Raw genomic sequence first — 6,882 nt, 5'->3', positions numbered from 1 at the left:
CATTTTTATATAGAATTATAATTTACATTGGGAGTCCATAATTACATTGGTAAATTGGTTCTTCAACCAGAAGAACCTGAAAATGAATGGAATAGAAGCAATTTTCTCAAAAAGGACACAGTTCATCATTAAATCTGAGAAACAGAAATGAAACATGCTGTTTGTTTTATTTACACATTGGTCCATAGTCTGGTTCCTTACAGCCCCCATTCCAAATTCACCTGGATGATTTGAAGAGCTTCTTGCTGGAGTAAATGGAGTGACAGTTGCCTGTAAATGGTCCTGAAGTTTACCCTGGTACTTCAGCCATCGCTACCGTGGATAGGGACCTGGATGTGCCGTGGGAATGCCAGCCTGCTTCAGGTGGGAAGCAATGCAAAATCATAAAATCACAATGCACAGACTGTGGTCAGTCAGCCCCCTCTGTATAGAGAGGCACTCTGATAGAGCTATTCAACTGGTCCCAGTCCGGTTCCTTTTCCCCCACAACCAATCCCTTTTTGAAAGTTAGTTTTGAATATTGTTTCCACCACACTGGCAGGCAGTACATTCCAGATAATAACTGGCTGCGGGAAAATCTGTATTAATCTCACTCTGGATATTTTTAAGCAAAAGCTTATATCTGTATCCTTTGGTTGCTGAACCCTCTGCCACTGGAAACAGTTTCTCCATATTTTCTCAAAACCTTCCATGATTTTGTACTTCTCTACTAAATTTTCTATTAAACTTCCCTGCAGAGGCACTGGCCATAATTGTCCAATCCCCTTAGGTACAGGAGAGGAGCCAGAGGACTGGAGAATTGTAAATGTTTTATCCTTGTTCAGAAATGGTCTAAGAATAAATCCAGCAGCTCCAGTTAAGACAGTTTAACCCCTGTGCTGGGAAAGCTTTTAGAAGTGATAACCTTGGGCACAGTTAAAAAACAAGTGGACAATTGTGTGGAGTACTTAAGGAAAGCCATTTCAAAAGAAATGTGTCCAACCAACTTGATTGATTTTTCTAATGCGATAACAGGTAGGATTGATAGGGTAACATGGCTAATGTGGTATTTCCAGACTTCCAAAAAAGGCATTTGACAAAAGTCACATAATAGGCTAACACGAAAATTTGTTGCCCATGGGATAAAAGGGACAGTGACAGAATGAATATGAATTTGCCTCAGCAGCAGAAACAGGTATGGTGATTGGCTATTTTTCAGGCTGGAGTAGTTTTACAGTGTGGTTTCCAAGGGGTCGGTGTTATGACAAGGCAGATGATGTGTCCCAGGCGGACCACATCCACACGGGAAATTTGGTTGCTCAATCACGATGGTTTTACAATTTGTATTTATTACGAGAAGATGTGTGCACTAAGGTCAGAAATAATGAGTCCACTAAGACTTAAAAATTAAATTTGAGTATTTATTAACAAAATAAAAGATTTCAAACACATAAATCAGACTACAGATTACTTACTACTATACAAACTCCTAACATTCCTAATATTAACCTGATTCCCAGCTACACATCCCACTTTAAGGCAACAGAACAAAATAGATTTTAGAATTTAAAAAAAACCAGCAAATTAACACAGTACCCACTTGACAATGGAATTCCAAATGGCCTGCCCAACTTCAATTACTTTACATAGCAGACTTATGCACAAATGGTCGGGGGCTTCTTGAAGGCAGGAATGTGAGCAGTGAGTAGGATGTTTAGAGGCTTCCAGGCAATTTAGACGAGTTGAGTGAGTGGGAAAATACATGTCAGATGTAGTATAAAGTGGATAAGTGTGAAGTTATCGACTTCCGTGGGAAAAACAGAATGACAGATTATTATTTAAATGGTGTCAGATTGGGAAATGTTGATGTACAAGGGGACCTGGGTGTCCTTGCATACCAATCACTGAAAGCAAGCATGCACGTGCAGCAAGCAGTTGCGAAAGGACTTGAGTAAAGGGGAAAGTATGTATTCCTGCAGCTATACAGGGCCTTGGTGAGACCACACCTGGAGTATTGTGTGCAGATTTGATCTCCTGAGCGGAGAAAGAAAAGTTGCCATACAGGCAGTGCAGCGAAGGTTCACCAGGCTGATTCCTGGGATTGTCGTGTGAAAAGACATTGGGTCGATTAGGCCTGTATTCACACGAGTTATAAGAATGAGAGGGGATCTCATCGAAACATGTAAAATTCTGACCGGGCTGGACAGGCTGGATACAGGAATGATGTTTCCTCTGGCTGCGAGGTCTAGAACAAGGGGTCTCAATCTTAGGATACAGGGTAGGCCATCCAGTACTGAAATGAGGAGAAACCTCTTTGCACAGAGGGTGGTGAATTCTCTGCCACCGAGGGCTGTGAAGGCCAATTCACTGAATATGTTGAAGAAGGAAATAGGTAGATATCTAGACAGTAAAGTCATTAAAGGGGCTGGGTAGAGATCTGGACTATGACGTTGAGATTGAGGATCAGGCATGATCATATTGAATCGTGGAGGAGGCTCAATGGGCGAATGAGCTACTCCTGCTACTATTTTTCTATGCTTTTCCACTCCTGTTAGATCTTACATGGCCCTCTCCTCACATAGCCTTTCATTCTCCTTTAATTTTCACTTTAATATGTAAATTCAACTATTTGATATCACTCTGAACCATCAAACTCTGAAAAGGAAGGTAAAAAATAAAATATTTTTCAGGCACATAAATAAAAATAGGAGGCTGGAATGGAAATTGGACCATTAAGGGATAGATAGGATAATGCCACAGATAAGGATAGAGACAGGGCAGAAAGATTAAATGATTACTCGACCCCTCTGGCTGTATGGCTCACAATGAATGTATGTAGTGAATACTAAATGTCTCATTATTGTATTGAAGCACCTCAGAGTGCAACATGATGTAGGTTGATAATTCCAATACCATTGCACTGTCTGACTGTCATGATCAGATTGAAATGATTGTAATATTCATTGATTGTATTGAAGCACCTTGTGATCCATGTGTAAAAGTTTAATCTGATTGCACTTTGTGTGATGGCGATTTAGAAATGTTTTGTAACATCCTTTCAGATATTTTATGAATAAAGTATATTTTTCTAAATAAGTTAAATGATTACTTAATTTCAGTGTTTAACAGGGAGCTGGAACAGGTAGATATGATATTGAATGATGATCTAAGTTTTCAGGTAAGTGCAATTAAAATAAGAGAAAAGGTATCGAATCAAACTCAAAGAGGATAAAACCCTGCCCTAGAAGTTTCACACCCACACATTTAAAATAAATCTAGGGAACAGATAGCAGAGGTATTACTGCAGATTTAAAATATTTTTTTGAGGAAAAGGTGTAGTGCTAGAGGACTGGTGGATAGCGGGACAGAATGTGCCTAGGGAATAGTAGATCAGTCAGCTTAATGTTGGTGCTAGAAGAAATAATGTAATCCCCACTAGAGAGAGGAAGAACTTCTAACAAAAAAAACGAATCATTAGCGTGGATTTCAAAAGGGAAAATCTTTCTTGACCAAAGTTATGAATTTTTTGGAGGAGTTAACAGAGACAGTAGACAATGGTAATGTAGTAGATGCAAGTTACCTGGATTTTCAAAATGCCTTTGACAATGCCTCTTGCAATAGGCTACCGAATAAAGTGAGAAAATATGGAGTCAGGGGAGAAAGGACGAATGGATTGCTAGCAGGTAGAAAGCAGAGGGTAGTTATTCAGAGTGGCAGAAAGTGAGAAATAGTGTTTGACAAGGATCAGTATTGGGCCCACTGCAGTTGATAATTCGCATTAATGGTTTGAACTTCAGAATCAGAAACACAATTTATAAATGGATGACATGTGTCTTTATATGTACATGTGTGCATACGTATATGCATCTGTGTGCGTGTGTCTGTGAGAATAAACAGTCAGTCAGTCAGTCAATACTGAGGAGGGAAAAGCTGAAGAGAAACAAACCAAGCAGGAGGGCTTCTTTTTGAAGGGATCAAATTGAAAATTAGAGAAGTTAAACTAAATTTATTTCAAACTTTGGTTAGATCATACTTAAAGAACTGCCGTGGCTCTCGTCAATTTATTATTAAAAAGGATAGAGGAACTAGGGAGGGTGCAGAGAGGATTTAAAAATTCTGCCATTTCCGCCAGCTCCAGCATGATGCCACCACCAAACACATCCTCCCTCCACCCCACCTTGTCGGCATTCCGTAGGGACTGTTCCCTCCGGGACACCTTGGTCCAGTCCTCCATCACCCCCAACACCTCAAACCCCTCCCATGGCACCTTCCCATGCAATCACAGATGGTGCAATGCCTGCCCCTTTACTTCCCCCTCTCCTTACCGTCCAAGGGCCCAAATATTCCTTTCAAGTGAGGCAGGCTGGGTGACCGCTTTGTGGAACACATTTGGTTTGTCTGCAGGCATGACCCAGACATTCCTATCCCTTGCAATTTCAACACTCCATCCCACTCTCATGCCCACATGTCCATTATTGGCCTGCTGCAATGTTCCAGTGAAGCTCAACGCAAAGTTGAGGAACAGCACCTCATCTTCTGATTAGGCACTTTACAGACTGCTGGACTTAACATTGAGTTCAACAACTTCAGATCATGAACTCCCCCCTTCATCCTTACCCATTTTAATCCCCTTTTTTTGAAATATCTAATTTTTAATTTTAATTTATAACATACATTTTTTCCTACCCATTATTATTATTTTTAAAATGTATTTCCATTCATTGTTTTATCCCCACCTTTTAGCCAATTTTGATCTTTTCTCCCACACCATTCCCTCCCCCGACTCCACCCCTACTAGGGCCAAATGTAACTTGCTCATCCTGCTTTCTATCATTAATGTCACCATTAGCACTTCCTTTAGCCAGCATCACTACCATCAACACCCCTTTGACCTTTTGTTTATGACATCTATTGCAATATCTCCTTTGCCTCCACCTATCACTGACCTACTATCCAGCTTCATCTGTCCCACCCCCTTAAACAGTATATATTTCACCACATTTCTACCTCTCTTCAGTTCTGAAGAAGAGTCACCATGGACTCGAAACGTTAACTCTATCCTTCTCTGCACAGAAGCTGTCAGACTTGCTGAGTTTTTCCAGCAATTTTTGTTTTTATTAACCAAAATGAACGTTAATCCTACAGAAAGTGAGTCTGGGAATTAATAATGGAAAATAATGAGAAGGCAGATGAATGCAACCGATATTTTGCATTAACCTTCATTATTGAGGATAGAAGTAACCTCCCAGAAATCACTGTATCTCAGGAAATGGAGGGGAGTGAGGAACTCAGGAAAATCGCAATCACCAGGGAAGTGGTATTGAGCAAACAGTTGGAGCTGCGGGCTGACAAATCCCCGGATCCTGTGGACTTCATCCTAGGGTCATAAAAGAAGTGGCTAGTGAGATAGTTGATGCGTTGGTTGGTGGGGTGGGTGGGGGGAGATGAACAGAAGGGAAGGTCTGTGATAAAATAGAAAACAGGACAGATTGAATGCTGCAAAGTGACTTTACGAAGCAAGTCTGGAATGAGATGCATTGGTTTCTGTCGAGATTCTTCCTGAGCAGTTCCGTGACACAGGACCCTGTGCTCTACCGGCTGTTCCCAGGGACACACACCGAGATAAACGTCAATTCCTGTTCGATAGGTACTAGAAACTGTAATACTATTGTTTTCAAAATATAAACTTTATTCATAAAGTTAAGGTAAATTACACGACAGTTCCAATTTGACATCACATAAAGTGCAACACAGATCTATTTTGTTTAATGCAGCCTATGACATTCTGAGATACTTCAGCACGCTCACAAACAGATTACAAATAGATTTACAATTCTCGTTTCACATCAAACGTTCCCTGGTACTTTGCCTGGGGAAAAGCAAATTAAATGACAGAACAGAAAATAATTGAGGGAAAATGCACAAATATTGAGGAAAACCAGACACTGAGTATCACTCACCTGTACATCATCTGACACAGCGCTCTCTCCCCCTCATTCACTGTGTGAACCACCTACGGACCTAGGGACACCGGGCAGACACAGCCTGTGCTGATGGGGAGCCTTGCTCGCCTGTACAGGTACATTATCTTGTACTCCATGTCGGTGATTTTACAATGATATAAAGGCATCTATTGCACATAAGTCATTGTGTAAACATGCTGTGGGTTCATTTATTGAGACGAGGAACATGGGGACAGATATACATGGAAAGAAAGCTTGAAGGCATCAGCAGCAGATCTGACTGTTGTGTTCTCTGTTCAATATCAAAAGTGAAACTAAAGCTAGATTGCATGACACATTTCCCTTCTAGCGATGATAGGCAGCTATCTCTTAAAGGCACATTACAGCTTTCCTCCTTTTTAAAGATACTTTAACACCTTCCAAAGAAGTGTAACTACTTACAATACATGTTCATGTTTAGTTACCATTATACAAGCATATAGAACAGATGAACCTATGAGTCCCTGAAGGTTAAAGGCAATCTGCTGGTACACCCAGATCCTATGATGGTAACATTATCTGGAGGTGTATTTAATTGCTCACAGTGACCTGCCGGATTGTCAGACTTGGATAATGTTTCTGGTTTCATTAGGGATCGTTTCCTAGTCAGTAGGAATGTACAGTGTTTGAGGAGCTGGAATAGATCTGATTTGTCCTCGGTTACGTCTCACCATTGTGGCTTTGTGTGTAATGACTTCATAGGGCGCAGGTATTGAACCAATATTTGACACCTTGGCTGGTTGACATGTACCCTTCTGTGGGACCCTGGACGAGAAATTGTCCCAACTGTAAACGTGGCAGCTCTGTACCCACATTTTTATCAAGGCGTTGGCCGTCTTCTCTTGCATTTAAAAGTTCCTCTCTACTCTCTGAGACAGTAGAATGGGTAAGGGTCCGTAAA

Source organism: Cetorhinus maximus, chromosome 21, assembly GCF_964194155.1.
Source record: "Cetorhinus maximus chromosome 21, sCetMax3.hap1.1, whole genome shotgun sequence".
In the NCBI taxonomy this organism is placed as follows: Eukaryota; Metazoa; Chordata; class Chondrichthyes; order Lamniformes; family Cetorhinidae; genus Cetorhinus; species Cetorhinus maximus.
This window is presented reverse-complemented; position numbering follows the sequence as displayed.